The 16,708-nt window shown below is 42.5% G+C and overlaps 1 long non-coding RNA gene across 1 annotated transcript in view; it reads left to right on the top strand.

Moving 5' to 3' along the window:
- Positions 1-16,279, top strand: part of LOC116148659 (uncharacterized) — a 28,318-nt gene extending 12,039 nt beyond the window's left edge. The window contains exons 3-4 of the long non-coding RNA XR_004132182.2: positions 9,528-9,687; positions 10,533-16,279. This is a non-coding gene — a long non-coding RNA (uncharacterized LOC116148659). The remainder of the gene's footprint in view (positions 1-9,527; positions 9,688-10,532) is intronic.
- The last annotated feature ends 429 nt before the right edge of the window (positions 16,280-16,708 follow it).

Here is a 16,708-nt window from a genome sequence, read left to right as displayed (position 1 = left end):
TCTTCCAGACTTTAAGCTCCCACCTGTAGGCAGCCTACCTCCAATGACACCTGGCCTCAGTTTGGACAACTCTGAAGGGCCAGCCCAGCTCCCATGGTTCCTGTGAAACCAACCGGCTGAGCTTGAACTGTGGTGTCTGAGTTCACTTTCTCCCTCTACTCAGTCCTGCTCCCTTTGTTCCAATACAGAGGTAGTTCCTGAGACTCTTCCCCAATAAACCACCTCCATACAATTCTCTGTCTCAGGATCTGTTCCCCGGTGAACCTGATTTAAAAGAGTTGGCTTGAGGAGTTGTCAGAGGAGACAGATTTTGAATTGAAGTTTGGAATTTCATCACCCACTGGCAGACTATTGGCGAGGACTTCAGCACCGTTGGCAGGTGCAGCAGGCATGGCTGTGGCATGGTAGGAGAGGAATTGCTAGGACTTTCATTTACGGGATAGGGGAGGAAGGGAACCTACTGGCGGGTGCAGTTTCTCAGGCAATAGGGAAGTTGGAGGAAGAAGTAATTATGACAGCAAGGAAGCTGGATGGCTCTTGATGTGGACAGCTGTGTTTTTCAGTAAGACAGTGAGCCTCTGAGGGTCATTCATCATTAATTTAGACAAAATGTGGAAGCAGAGGACCCCTTTTGCAACACATAGAACGATGCACAATTGCTGTGGCAAGAGGGTAGAAACAGATGAGAATCAAGCTCAGGACTTAAGTGTAAGGGTGGTGGAGCCCAGAGAAAAGTACCAACAAGTTTGCTGTGTCAATGTCAAGGCCATAAATGGAAAGGAGTGGCAACCTAAGTTCTGGGATAGGAAAAAGGGTCAATGCACTTGGGAACCTTGAAAAATCAGACTCATTGGAATTTCTGGGCCTGCGCAAGTGGCTCCTCCCTTTTAAGGGTTATTGTTCCTCTCGTGCTTGAAGGCAATGCAGAGACCATCTTCTTTCTTCAGAATCTACCCATTTTCCCTCTTCTGGCCACCAGACAATACTTAGACCAAGGAAGAATATAACCTTCAGGGGAAGTACTGGACCTGCTAAGAGAGGAAAGAAATTATGAGTCAAAAGAATACAACCTGAATTCTAATCATAAGGACAGACTAGACAAGCTTAAATATTTCTACAAAATAACTGGCCTAAACTCTTCAAAGACGTTACAGAAGATACAGAAAGGCTGAGAAGCTCTTCTAGGTTAAGAGACTAAGGAAATAAGACAAACAAAAGCACCATGTGATCTTGGACTGAATCCTGGCCAGATTGTCAGAGGGCTCTCCAGCCGATCCAGGCTGCACCTGCTGGAGCCCCAAGTCAAGGCAGTGCCTGCGGACATATCCCAGTTCAGCCCTTTCCCAAGAATTTCCCTCCTAAAAAGAGTTGCCTCTGCCAAGACACCACATTCTTCCTGGCGCAGCCCACATCCAGTGGCCCGTTAATGTGGGCTATGAAGTCCAGACTCCTGGCCCCCGTTGGGGACATCTCCAAGGTTCCCATTCCAGCTCCCATGCCATTGGCTGAGGCCTTTGAGGCAAGTGACTCACAGCTCAGCTTATCCCTTTGCCAGGTCCTGTTTCCTTCACTCCCTTCGAAGTGTTGCTACAGGAACATACGCCAAAACCTCCCCCAAGCAAATGTCTGTCTCAGATGTATTTTCTGGGAAACTCTATGTAAGAGACCAACCCAAAGCTGAAAGACCGCTCCCTTTAAAAGAACCACAGCTCTTGGATTCTCCATCTGCCTCCAGCAAATGCTGGGGAGGGAAGGAGGAAATGGTGGCTAAAGAATATTCCATTCAAACAAGGCTTAAAAGAAGAAAAAAAAAAAAAGTTTCTTCCCTGTGATAAAAACAATTCTTCCCAAGCTTCTGGTGTCTTGCAATTGGATGAAAAACAATCTGAAATTTTAGGAACTATTTGACACAATACTCCTCATTAACAATTAAAAAATTTCTGTTTGTCAGGCAAATATTACATAAATATTTAAGGAGCACCTGCCAGGTGCACTGGCTACAAGGAGTGAGGAAAAGCTAGGAGGGCTGGAGTCACACACAGGCCAGAATTGCAGCTCTGCTGGTCAACTCTGCACCGGGCTGCAAAGTAAGGCAAAAAGGCTCTAGAAAGGCAGGCACCAGAACAGGTCTCGGGATCCAGAAGCGGGGTTCCTGGTCCCCTGGGCACTGACATTGATATGACGATGACACAGCCCATCTGTCGGGGTTAGGATCACATAGCATGGACACAGGCCCTGGGGAAATAGGATCAGGCAGCCACTCCAACTGCCTTCGACTTGATGATGACAATTACTGTTTTGTTATATGAGGCTTATGTAAGAGTGATTTACTTGCTTTAATTGTTTCATGTGTCAGCAGACCAAGAGATGGGAAAGTCTCTGAAGAATCCCCAAACAATAGGATGTCTCCTGAGTCATAAAATCATTGTATGCGTGTTATGGACTGAATGAGTGTGTCACCTCGAAATTCGCGTGCTGAAGCCCTAGTCCCCAGTATGATGGTTTTGGGGTTGGGGCCTTTAGGATATAATTTGCGTTAGATGAGGTCATGAGGATAAGACACCAATGATGAGTATAAAGTTTTTTTAAGAAGATGAAGTGTGAGAGAGAGGGAGCGCTCTGCACGTACACGGAGGGAAAGCCCCGTAAGGACACAGCAGAGGGCAGGTCAAGAAGAAAGCTCTCACCAAGAACCAAATCAGCCAGCACCTTGACCTTGGACTTTCCAGCCTCCAAAACTGTGAGAAATACATCTCCGTTGTTTCAGCTGCCCTGTCTGTGGTCCTTTACTACGGCAGCCCGAGCTAAGACCGTACATTTCATTATTCTGCCTTCCAGCCCTGATCCTCTGCCCCCTGATGAATTAAGTCACTGACAACCCAGTCACCCGGGCCCTACATCTGGGAATTGCCGACGAGTCCCGGTCTCTCTGCTCTCACCTCCAGTATCTTACTACCTGGTTTCAGTTCTTCCTCTCACTCGTCTCACTGTGCTGTTCTCACCTCCCCCTTGACTTTGGTGCCAAGGACCAGCACAGGTCTCGGGATCCAGAAGCAGGGGTTCCTGGTCCCCACTTCCCGGCTGCCTCCCCACCACACAGCCCCATTCCTTCTTGGCTAACACAACCCCAGTTTTGTCAGGGCTGCAATTGGCCCAGCCCCAGTGGATGACTCATGACTCATTTCAGCCAGTGGTGGCTTTTCTGTCCTTCCTCTTGGCACCTTGTGATGTAGTTCAGGTCAGTGGGACATAATAGGGACTGCTGGGGGTTGCTGAGCAATATTGTCCTCACTGATCAGTGAGACATCTTTCCCCATGCACCCCTTCCTTGCTTCCTGACTGAGACCACATCTCGGAGCCCGGCAGACACGTTGGTGTCGATGAAGGCCATGCTGTCATGTGTGCTGTCGCCTGGATCTGGGACACTTCTCCCCCTTTGTCTGCCTGGTCGATTTCCATTCATTCTTCATCTAGGGAGCCTGCCCCACCCACCTGACTTTGTACACCCCTGGGCACTATGGACTGTTTATTTGTGTCTCAGCCCATGTACGCCTGACATTTTTAAAGTCCGCATGCATCTTCTCGTCTTTGTGAGAAGCAGCATTAGTTAGTCAAGTTAGTTAAGGGCAAGAAATCTGGCCTTTCAAAGACTTGGGTTCAAATTCTCACTGTGCTACTTTAATGGTCTCATTGGTCATTTCTTAATCTCTAGGCCTTCATGTTGACTTTGGTTTGAGAAGTGGTAATAACAATATGGTCTATATCAGAGGATTTTTGTGGAGAATAAAGAATCCATGTATATAAACTATGTAGCTAGCGTGTGCTTGGTTCATGGTAACTTCTCATCAGGCATTAACTACTGTTACTATTTCTGTTCTGGTACCTACACGAAATCACTCGCTGAGTGGTTGAGCTCTGATTCCTAATTCAGTTTAGAACCACTGACCCAAGTCCAGTGCTCTTTTTCCTGAACTGTAGTTTAGGGGAGTTAAAGAGACGAATGCTTTGCTGATGTCTTGGGCTCAAATGAGCTGCTGTTGTGGGCTGTGTAGTGACACGTGCATGTGTCCCAACTGGCATCACTCAGTTAGACCCAGATGTTACTTGATCATCCAGGCACTTAGAATCTGGGTAAGAGTGCCTCTAGCCCAATGCCATTACATGAGGAAGCCCAAAACCCTCTCAAGATTTCAGTGAATTGGGGCTGGAGAGGTACTGGGGTGGTTATGTTCTTATGTCGTTTTTCACTTTAAATTCCAGCTTCTTCAATTTGTGGGTGTGATATAGACTGCTATTTGTCCCCCAATATCCCTTCTGTCCTTCCTCCATGGTGATAGAATCCTAAATTTTTAGCTGAGGTCAGGATTGACAAAACCAAAATTCATATATTTTCTCAGCCTCCTTTCTATTTGTTCAAGAAAATATGTATCAAGACTGAGACACGGGGATGGAGCACGGGGTGGGGAAGTTGTTCTCTCCAGCAAGGAACCCGTTCCAGCATGGATACTAGACTCTGGGAATCAGTTTTGGGAGATGAGAAATGTAGTAGGTTTTTTAAAGCCAAAAGAGTAAGTACTACTTCCATCTTGTATTAGAAAACCAGGGTCTGAGGCTGCTGATTGGCTGGTGACATGTAGAGTTTGCTGGTTAAGGAAGCACTGAGCTGGCTGGGAGCTGTACCATCCATGTGGGTCCCCACCTTGGGGTCGTGGCCTCCAGTGGCCTCTGCTCAAGTGAGGGTCTCAGTGCCCAGTGAGTGAGGTCTGCATCAGTGTCAGAAGCTGGGTCAATGTTTGTGCATCTACTTGTGGCTATGTGTCTAATTCTGGCCAAAGAAATGCAAGTGAAAGTGTTCTGTGCCGTCTTGGGAAAATATCTTCAGAGAAAGAGATGTGGTCTTCTCCTTCCTGTTGGATACACATGAGATAAGATGCAGGGATTTGAGCAGTCCTGGGACCATGTGGTAGAAGCCCTGCATTTAGGATGGTATAATAGTACATTTGAGGAAGGCTCGCTCCCTCATGACTGTGGAGCCACCAAAGCGATGCTTGACTGCTTTCCCTTGAATTTTGTTTAGGGGAAAGTGCACTAAGCTTCTGTCTTCTTTAAGCCTGTCTCTGCAGAGCCAAACCCACATACGTGCTGAGCAGGACAAGATCCACCTTCCTTAAAGGTAATCTTGTTTTTAAATAGGACTTTTCCATTCACTCACTCCTCTTCATTCATTCATTCTTTGAAAACTGTTAAGTATTATATACCAATACTTCCTTCACTGTATACTTAGGAAAAGACAGGAAGCTGAGTATAAAACCAGTGGCACTGAGAAAGAGTTGGGTGTCATTGTGACTAACATCCTTTTTTAGTTCCCAAGCCTAGTGTGGCCTCTAGGAAGCAAAGATTGACTAGTCACATGGTTGTCACAACACAATCAGAATTTACAGTCATGGTTAGAGCTAATAATAACCATGGCAGGATATGAGCATTTGTGCCGTTTTATTGTGGGAACTTGTTTTGTTTCTCTTCCTTTCTTTGCAGCTTCATGTAGCCTGGTCGGTGAGAGCAAATGCTTCTCCATGCCTCCTAGGAGGCTTTGAAGACTAGGTCCAGTGTTTGGGATGATAATCACTTGAATTTTGGCTCCTTGCTACCATGTCATTGGAAGGTGGCAAGACCCTAGAGAAAAAATGCCTTGGATGGGAACCTGGAATGTGGACCACCATTAAAATTAAGTTTATGGAAAAGAAAGAAACGCAAAAAATCCATTTATGTAAGTTTTGGAACAAAAGTTATACTCGCTCTGTCACTTCCATTGGTTGAGCACTTACTAAGATTCTTTTTCTTAATTCTTACAATGATATGAGGTGGGTGTGGCCAAATCCATTTTGCAATGGAAGCAGATGAAGCTTGGAAACATTCAGTAACTTGCCTGTAGTTACACAAGCAGTAAAGATAAAGGTAGGCTCTGAACATAGGTCTGTAATACCCAAAGGTCTTGCTTTGAACCCTTATTTTTCTCTGCCTCCATTAAGCATCCTTTGAGTACAGTGGGGAGACTGGGTCAGAAGACTGGGGTTGGAACTCAGTAGCACTTTAACTTTGGATATTTAAACTCTCTGGACTTACTTCCTCATTGGCAGCATCATGTCTTCCTGTGCCCATTGGCAGTAGAAATCATTGTCCCACGACCCAGTCCTCCTGCTTCCGTGGTGTCCCATCTTGTAATCTCATGTAATGGCTAACTAACGTGGAGAAAACTCCTGGGAGGATTTTACTGGGCAACAAGATAGATGCTTTGTGGGGGGTTCTTGCAGGAAAGAACTGCAGGTAAATCACGGTTCCTCTCCCATCCCAGCTCCCTTGGACCGCAGCCCTGGTCCTGGAGTTGGGTGACTCAGCACTTGTGATGGGAGACAAGGCTGAAGTTGCCAGAGGAAACCAAACAATTCTTATTTACCAAGCTGTCAAAATCCTATCATTGCAATTAAGGAGATAGGCAATTAACTGTGTCTTAATTACAGCAGCTGCCACTTAATCTGAATGCTGTAATTTGCACAGAGAATGGGAGGAGACTTTAAATTAATGTGTGTCTTTAAACAACGAAAAACATTGATGGAGCCTAAAGAAAATTGTCAGCAGTGGTCGCTGAGGCCTCTCCTGAAAAGAGGCTTTGTTACAAGATGTGCTTACAGAATGCCACAATTTTCCTCTGCCTTTGTTGCCCAATGGTTGCATTCTTAATAAATGCCAGAATGACATTATTATAGCCTATTTTGTATGCAATGCAATTTAGTGATTTCAATAGCAATATCATCTGTGAAACCCTCTGCGTGTGTCATCTCAGTTGTTTTTTCAAAGTCAGCTTTAAAACAAAGATTTTTTTTTTAAAACAATGAGTCCAGACTCATGGACAGAGAAACCAGCTTTTAAATTTAGGATTTTAAAGGGCAGTCTGATTTGTGTCTGTACAAGCACCCCTGAGGTGAGGTTTATCATCACACTCTACATACGATGACACAGAGGCTCAGAGTAGCTAAGAAACTTGCTCAGGGTCACAGAGCAAGCTATGAAGTGGCCAAGCCCAGGCATGACTCCAGAGCTTGTTTTTTTCTCCAAAGGCTGGTTGACAACATGAGCTCAAGGTACAACAGAGAGGGACACCCCAAACAGGGGAGAGGACAGAGCTGTGACAAACCTAAGGTGAGCAGCACTTAGAAGCAAATTGTAGGGCATCAGGGAGGGTGGCTGGCAGGTCAGGCCAGACTCAGCTGCGTTTAGAGCTGCACTTCAGTTCCTGGAGCCCCCCATGGGGAGTGATGGGACCATAAAGGCTTCAAGCCAAACTGACCGTGCTTCAGCCTCTGCTCCTCCACTTCCGAGCTGGGTGACCTTGGGAAATGTCCTTATTGTCTGTCAGTTTCAGTGGCTTCCATGTTCTTCCTCTGTATCTGGGGACGAGATCAGCCTTGCATGACTGCTGTGAGGATAGACAGGGATAATGCACCTCCATGTAGCCAGCACACTGAAACCACCCAGCACAGGTTAGCTCATCCCTCCTCTTCCTCAGAAAGGGACCCAGCTCAGATCCAGGAGACATGGGTGCTGGGGGAATGTTTGGGGGCGGTTGCCAGAAAAATGAAAAAGCCAGGGGCCTATGGTAAGAACTAGACCATGTGTTGGGGGAGGGAGACTCAGTCTTAGGAACAAAGTAGAGGGGGCATGGCTCTGTGCCTGCAATCCACCCCACCCCAGCTGGGACCATCGCTTCTCTTGTCTGATTGAACTTTGATCTCTCTCCCAGAAAGACAGAGTTTTCAATACAATATAATAACTTAGAGATTACATAACAGTAGAGTTGATGCTGTAAGAGTTGAGAGTTGAGAGTTACAGATGGGACCCTCCCTGACCTTGCCAACCATGGGCCCTAATGCTCTACTGCCTTCCCGGGGCCCCCTCTTCACTCCTCCCACCAAGGGCAGTATCCAGGAAAAGAGCTAATGTTTATCATCTGGATCCTAACATCATCTGAGGGTTGGTTTGCCTCTCCCAGAAGAATGAGCATTTTGGCTTCTCTATTTGTAAGCCACAGAATTATAGAGGCGTCCTTCATCTAACCACCAGCAGCAGTGCTGAGCCAGGAGACCGTGACGCTCTGTCTCGGAGGAGCTTCCCAGAAGGGGAGGGCAGAAGATGAAAGGGCACCAGGTGGTGGTGGCACAGAGGGTGCAAGACAGAGGAAGGGCCTGGGGGAATCGCCCTGGTGAGCCTGCTGTCTTAAGAACCGATTCTCTGATTCTTCAGTTGCAGGGGATTGCCCGTGCGGGGAGGGACGACTGCAGCTTGTTAATCTCCGTATATTGTATATTCAGATTTCGCACAGAAGAAACAAATGTTTACAGGCTCTAGCCAACTAGAATCCACATTAGGTAGACTCAGGGTCCCTGCCTATCATCCTGTCACTCAGCTGTATGAAGCCACCAGAAAATCTCCCTTGTCTTTACAGAACCACAGGAAGTAGAGCTGGATGGACCTTGGAGAACATCTGGTAAAATGAGGAAACTGCTTAAGACCACAGTAAAGTTTATTCATTCATTCAGAATTTATTACTGGAGCACCTACTATGTGCTGGGCCAAGTATACTGTGGTTACAAAACAGGCTGCAGGCAGATCTAGAGCCAAACCTCGTTTTTCTTAACCCTGTCTTTCACTTTTTCAGACCTCATGGGAAAGCCAGTGAGCCCCCTGAGGGTTTTTTCTAAGGGGTTTTGTTAAAACAATTTAATGAGATTCCCAGGACAGGAAAACTCCTTTCGTCTGCTCTGAGTGAAAGGCTTGGAAACAGACCAGGAGAAGAAACAGAGGAAGGTTTGAGAAGAGTTAAAGAATTTCTGAAAAAGGGGTCAGAAAACTCAGAAGCCTTGAAGTGAGGGGCCAGGCAGATGTGTGTCAGCGACGGAAGCGGTCATGAGCCTGCAGGGGGCGCTGCGGATCTGGAGGGTGTGTAGCCGGGTGGAGGGGCAGCTGCCGCTCAGCTCTGCACTATTGTGGCTCCTGTGGGAAAGTGGGCCCAGTGTAACCAGGTCTTCCAGTTTCTCCAGAGAAAACAGATTTCTAGTGGGAAACTTCCTGACTTCCGGTACACTGAGTAAGCGGAACAGGGCATGTGGTTGAATTTGTCCCATCAGCCAGCCACCCGTTATCACCTTTGTGAATCTCAAAATTAAAAACTACTTAGATGCATCAAAGAAAAACAGACTACCTCTCTTCTTCTTTAATCCCATTCTGCATATCCTGCAGGGTTATATTCGTTTCTTTAAGAAGGGTCTCCAAGTTCATTATTCACAGTGATGTAAGTAAAATTTTTAATTTAGTGATAATACAATGCCATTAGCAGAATTCATTCTAGGAGGGATATTGGGGGTGCCTGCAACAACTGAAGATATGGGGCTTCAAATGCCAAGGAAAGTCCACCTGGTTGAGACATGTGTTCATGTGAGTAACATCGTCCTTTCACGCTCTTTTCTCCTTAGGTTCCCACATTGACCCTTTGACAATGAGAAAGTATTCAAGAGAATCCTACCATCTTCCTAGACGACAAAACTGGAGCTGCTTCAGAGCTATCTGTCAGCCTCTGCAGACTGGCACTCCTAGCTAATCCCCAGGGCTCCCGGGGCCAGGGTGTCGGAGAAGGTTTGTTGGTGTCCTGGGAGAGGTGACCGTAGGGAACAGGTGTGGCCCTCTCCAGTCAAGCAGAAGAATGGGGCTTGTCTGGGATGTCAAAGATTTTAAATATTTGCAGAGAGTTAATCCCTTCTTTATTTGTGAAGCTAAGACTATTATTTTTAAAATGCCTTTTAGCTGCTGATGTGGAATTTAGGAATCCTAATTTAGGAATTACTTGGGAGTCACTCCTCACAAGAAGCAGTGGGTGCTTAGAGATGGCTGCTTCTGTTAACTCGCTTGCGACTGTCATTTTAACATCTTTTTTTGAGTCCTTCATTGTCTGCTGAATAAGGACCAAAGTCCATGATCTGACATTCTTGGTCTTCTGTCAGCTGGCCGCAGTCTCATCCACTCCACCTCTCCACAGACACCATAATCCAATTACCCCTGACTATTGACAGTTCCGGAACACATCATAAAGTTTCAGTGCTTTTATTGCTCCAACCTGATATGCCCTGTTTTTTTTTTTTTCATTTTCCAGTTATTAAATTTCACTTATTTACTTCCTTGAACATTTAATGAGCATTGGGAATACAAACATGAATGGACCTTGTCCTCCAGAAATTTAGACTCTAAACAAGGGAGACTGACATAGGAATAAACAAACTCTCTGCACCTGGCTAACTTGTCATTTTCCTCAGAGTTCTGATATTCCTGTCCTCTGGAAAGTTTTCAATGACCAGTGAAAATTGGGTCATGTGCCATAATTATCATAGTAATTGCCTGATTCTCTAGTCTTTCTCTCCCCCTTAGGCTGTAGGCTTTTTAAGAGAGGAGATGTTTTTATTCATAATGGCTTTTTCCTTTCTTAGGAGAGTGGTTGTTTGGCACCTGTTATTGGGCAAGGAATGAGAGAATGAATTGCTCGACTGGAGGAAGCACAGGGTGTTAGGAGAGCAAATAGAGGGCATGCTCCTCCCAGGCATAAAACCAAAGAAGATTGTCCAGAGGATGCCTAAGCTGAGTTCAGAGGATGGCCGAAAGTAAGAATCATCAACCAACCACTTCAGGTTTCTGGTTCCACAAGTAAGGTGCTTGGAAATTGCCACTTGCTCCACTATAACAAGTAAAAAGCTGAACAAACTGAAGAAGTGACAACTCTTAGATTCATAAGAGATGTGAAGTCACAGGCCATACTGCTGCGTCCAAAATTAGAGAGACAGAAAGGTGAATACAGAGAATTCCAACTTATCAGAGCAGAATCTTGTGAGCAGAAACTCCTCTGTACTTAAAGGATGCTCGATGGGAACCAGGGCTGGGGTAGGAAAACCGGAGCTGTGATTGACAGTTACTGGATGCCCAGTGTGGACAAGTATATGCAAGATAAGAGCTCCAGGGGAACCCAATGTTACGGGGCCCATACTCTTGTGAGAATACTTCTAAATTCATTCTGTGAGGCCAGCATTACCCTAATATCAAAACCAGACAAATACATTACAAGAAAGAAAACTGCAGACTGATATCTCTCATGAGCATAGACACAAAACTCCTCAACAAAATACTAGTGAATTGAACCCAATAATGTATAAAAAGAATTATGTATCACGACCAAGTGGGATTTATCGCAGGTATGCAATTCTGGTTCAACATTTGAAAATCAAGTAATGTAATCTATCACGTCAACAGACTAAAGAAGAAAATCTCAAGATGAAATCAATAGATGCAGAAAAACTAGTTGACAAATCCAATACCTACTCATGATAAAACTCACAGTGAACTAGGAATGGAAGGGAACTTTCTCAGTCTGATCAAGGATAACAATCTACAGCTAACATCATACTTAATGGAGAAACTGGAAGCCTTCTCTTTAAGATCATGTACAAAGCAAGAATGTTCCTTCTTACCAATTATTTTCAACTTAGTATTGGAAGTCCTAGGTAATGCAATAAGATGAGAAAAGGAAATAAAAGGTATACTGATTGGGAAGGAAGAAATAAAACTGTATGCAAATGACATGATCATCTATGTAGAAAATCTGAAAGAACTGATTAAAAAAACAAAAACACCTCCTGGTAATAATAAGAAATTAGAACAAGGTTAAAAGACATAGGTTACTATACAAAAGTCAATTGCTTTCCTATATACCAGCAATAAACAAGCAGAATTTGAAACTGAAAACACAGTACTACTTACATTAGCATCCCCCCAAATGAAAAACTTAGGTATAAATCTAACAATGTATGTATAAGATTGATGTATAAGTTCTTCTATATAATCTCTGAAGGGGTTACATAACCAGGAAAATACATAAAAAACATAAATGAGTATGCACTGAGACATAGAACTTCAAATACAGGAAGCAAAAGTTGACTGAATGAAAGAGGTAGGTAAACAATTCCACAATCATTGTTAGAGATTTTAATACCTCTTATATCAGCAATTAATCATAGAAGAACTAGACAAAAATCAGAAATAACTTATTTGTTATTGATAGAACATTAAACTCAAAAATAGTAGAATATAAATTCAACTGCAAATAATACATTTACCAGGATAGTCTATATTCTAGATAACAAAATAAATCTCAATAATATTCAAAGGATTGAAATCATACCAAGTGTATTGTGTGGCCACAATGGAATTCATTACAAATTGATAAAAATAAAATAACTAAGAGAAAGCCCAAGTGCTTGAAAATTAAACATTAAATTTCTAAATAACTATTAAGTTTTAAAAACCAGGATAAATTAGAGAATGTTCTAAACTGAATGAAAACAAGTATACAAACCATTAACACTTGTGAGATTCTGCTGAAGCAGTACTTAGAGGGAAATGCATAGCTTTAAATGTCTATAATAGAAAAGGAGAAAGGTTTCAAATCAATGATCAGAGCTATAAGCTTAGAAACTAGAAAAAGAAGAACAAATTTAATCCAGATAAAGACAAGAAATAATAAAAATTAAAGCAGAAATCAATAAAAGAGAAAACAGAACTATAGAAAGAATTGATAAAACCAAACCTGACTCTGTAAAAAGATTTTTTTTAATTGATAAATTTCTAGCCAGACTGATGAAGAAAGCAGAGACATAAATTCTCAATTTCAGGAATGAAACACAAGACATAACTACAGATCCTCCAGACATTAAAGAAATAATAAGAAAATACTATAAACAATTCTATGCCAATAAATTTGACATCCTAGATGAAATGGACAAAATTCTTGGAATACACAAATTACCAAAACTGACCAAAGAAGAAATAGAAAACTTAAGCAGCCTTATATTAATTAAAGAAATTGAATTCATGAATAAAAAAAGGTCTCACAAAGAAAACCCTAGGTCTGGATTGATTCACTGATGAATTTTTTTAAACACTTAAGGGAGTGATAATATCAATCCTACACAAACCCTTTAAGAAAATCGAGGATGGAATACTCTCCAAGTAATTTTATAAAGCCAGCATTGCCTAGATTCCAAAACCAGACAAAGAGCTCACAAGAAAACTTCAGAGCAGTATTTCTCATGAACATAGACATGAAAATCCTCAAAAACATTACCAAATTCAATCCAACAAGCTGTATTTATCCTGGGAATGCAAGATTGCTTTAACATCTAAAAATGGTTCCATGAAATTGAAACTATTAATAGAATAACGGAGAAAAACCATATGACCATTTCAATAAAGGCAGAAAAAGCATGTGACATATTTCAACACCCTTTCATAAGAAATCTAGTAGGAAACTAAGAATAGAAGGGAACTTTCTCAATTTGATCAAGGCTATCTGACTAAAAACGTGTATGAAAAAACCTACAGCTAATGTCAGTGCTTCTGCCTAAGATCAGGAGCAAGGCCAGGACATCGGCATTCACCACTTCTACTTAACATTGTATTGGATGTACTTGGCAGTAATAATTAGACCAAAAAAGATATAAAAGGTATATATATATATATATATATATATATATGTATGTATATATACATGTATATTGGAAAAGAAGTAGTAAAATTCTGGTGGGAATGCCAAATGGGACAGCCACTTTGGAAAAAAGTGCGGTGGCCTCTTGTTAGTTAACCAGATTTACCGTATGACCTTGTAATTCCACTGCTAGATATTTATTCAAAAGAAATGACAATGTATTCCACACAAAGATGTGCATATGAATATTCACAGCCACATTATTCATTTCATCTAGGATGTCAAACAGTGGAAGCAACTCAAATGTCTGTCAGTTAGTGAGTGGATAAATAATTATGGTATACCCATATTATAGGCTACCACTTAGCAATAGAAAAGAAAAAAAATTAATGCATGCAACTAAATTGGTTGAATTTCAAGGACATTAGGTTGAGTGAAAGAAGTCAAACTGCAAACTGTATGATATTACTATCATGAGAGAAAATAGATCAGTGGTTGAGGGTGGGGTGAAGGGAAGAACTATAAAGGGGGCACAGGAATCTTTGTTTTAAAGTTTTTTGGGGGGGGAGGTAATTAGGTTTATTTATTTAATTTTTTTTTTTAAATGGAGGTACTGGGGATTGAACCCAGGACCTCAGGCATGCTAAGCATGTGCTTTACCACTTAAACTATACCCTCCCCACTAGCGAATCTTTCAAAGTGAGAGAACTATTGTATATCTTATAGTGGTGATGGTTCCATGGTTTCGTACCATTATCAAAGCTTATCAAACCGCACACTTAAAGTGGATGAATGTTTTGATATGTAATACCTTAACTTAGAAAAAAAGAAACTTTTTAAGTGATTGAGCAAGATCTTGGCTACAACAAACCTGGTTTGACTCACTAGCTGTGGGCAGTGGGAAATTTATTTATCCTCTTAGAGCTCAGTTTCCACTTTTATAAAATGGAAATAAGTGATCTATTTTACAGTTATTCCAGTGAATAAACGGGGTGAGGAATGTACCTGCCACCAGGTAGATGCTCAATACACATCAGCCATGGAAATAGTGGGAACCCAGCTGGAGAGGTAGAAAGCATGTCTCAGACTGAGCAAGCAGCAGGTGCAGCGGCATAGAGGTGAGTGAGTGGGGACAGCAGGTTGTTCAGTCTGGCGGGGGGAGTGGAGAGAGTGGGGAACTTGGGAAACGAGGATAAACAGCAGCCAGGAGGCAGCCTTCCATGGCCTCTGTCTACCACATTAATGAGTTAGGATTCTGTTCGGGAGGAGAGTTAGTCAAGTGGTGGTAGATGTAGTGCTTAATTGAGTCTGGGAGCCACACTGGACTTGAATCCTGGTTTTGTCACTTACTAGCTGTGAAAATGTAGAAAGTGCCTTAAGTTCTCAGTAATTTGCTCACCTGTAAAAAGGAAATAAGAGCCATGTCGACTTCCGTAGATTGTTACGGGGATTAAATGAATGATGTGGTTTCCACAGTCCCGGGCACATCAGAAGCACTCAACGTGATTCAACTTATTTTCTGGTGTGGAAAGTGGTTTGCAGACATCTGGCGGCAGGGAGATCTGGGAGAAAATGTTTTCCTTATCTAAGTGAAAATGGAAGGTGATCCGAGCTAGGATTGTGATCATAAAGACAGAAGCAGAGACAAGCTGGAAACATACCCAGGAGGTAGAATTCACACAACTCTGGGACTGACTGGACAGTCATGAGACGGGGAAGCAATCAAGGATGACCTCAGTGGGGTTTCTGGTCTGATGGGCGTGCCCCTTGGGAGACAGAAGACCTCCAGTTCCCACGCCAACTCGTCCCTGAAGGATATTACTGTACTTGCTATGAGCAAAACACCTTTCTCCTCCCTTCCTCCCTGGTACCCCAACAAATGCATATTATGTTGGATGGTTGCTTGGTGGAGGTAAGAGGGTATCAGTGAGTCTGGAATGAGCAGTGGCAACTCTTGGATATTGAGAAAAGGAAAGACCACATTTAAGATATAAAATGAAAGGACTGACTTCATCATGAAAGGAAGTTTACATCATCTCACTGTATCTCCTTTGTGTTCCCCTTTGTGATGCCAAGAAATACTGAAAAACAAGCTAGATGAGAAATACCCCTAGAAAAAGGGAAGGGAATCTTACTATAAAACAAAGTGAAACCTGCAAGTCTGCCCCTTGGAAAACAACAGAGAAGATCTAGCTCCTTCTGGCCAAGTGTGGCTACGCAAAACATCACAGCAGACGCATGACACTCAAGTGTACTGTGGCCTCCTATGCGGAAAATGACTCATGTATTATATGAATGTATAATATATAATATTATATAATAGGTATACTATATTATGTTTGTTGCTTGCTTGGCTGAGTTTACTGAAATATTTACTTTCCTTCATGTACTGATTATCTTGTATCAGAAGGTTAGTTTTTAAAAAATATGTCCTTGAAAATTGGCTTGTCACAATCTGTTAATATACATGATTGTTTGGCTAAGTTTACTGAAATATTTACTTTTCCTTCAGGCACTGATTACCTTATCCCAGAAGGTTAGTTTTTTAAAAAAAATGTCCTTGAAAATTGGGTTGTCTTTTAAAATCTGTATAATGTATATATCAGAAATAGAATGTACTCTAGTGAGATAGACAATTTAACCCATAAAAACAGACTGGGAGAAGATTTTCAACAAAATAATAATAATAATAATAAATAATAATGGGAAACATTGGTTGAACAGTTGTTTTATTCTCAGTGCTTGTCATATATTAGAATATTTGGTCCTTACCATTTTTACAGATTTGGAAATTGAGGCACAGAGAGCATACTTTGCTCAACTTTGAAACTTTCCCACAATTCCTCCAAAATGGATTTACTTAATGAGAAAAAAAGGAAGGAAAAAGGAAATGATGACGAAAAGTCACATTTTCTGTGGTGCAGGGAAGCTGCTTTATCAGCTTTCTGGAAGCCGGCTTGATGCGACTCCTCGTTAAGCAGCCTGAGTTGCTTTTTCTCTCCTGCAAGTCAACTGGTCAGGGAGATTTGAGTCAGGACTGACTCACAGCTGTGGTATGTTCTGCAACCAGAAAACAAACTTTGTTTTTTAAGCCACCAAGGAACTGTCTGTATAAACTAAATGGACCTCTGT

The sequence above is a fragment of the Camelus dromedarius genome, chromosome 21 (genome assembly GCF_036321535.1).
Source record: "Camelus dromedarius isolate mCamDro1 chromosome 21, mCamDro1.pat, whole genome shotgun sequence".
NCBI lineage: Eukaryota > Metazoa > Chordata > Mammalia > Artiodactyla > Camelidae > Camelus > Camelus dromedarius.
Note: the sequence above shows the minus strand (reverse complement) of the source record. Positions and strands in the feature narration are given on the sequence as shown.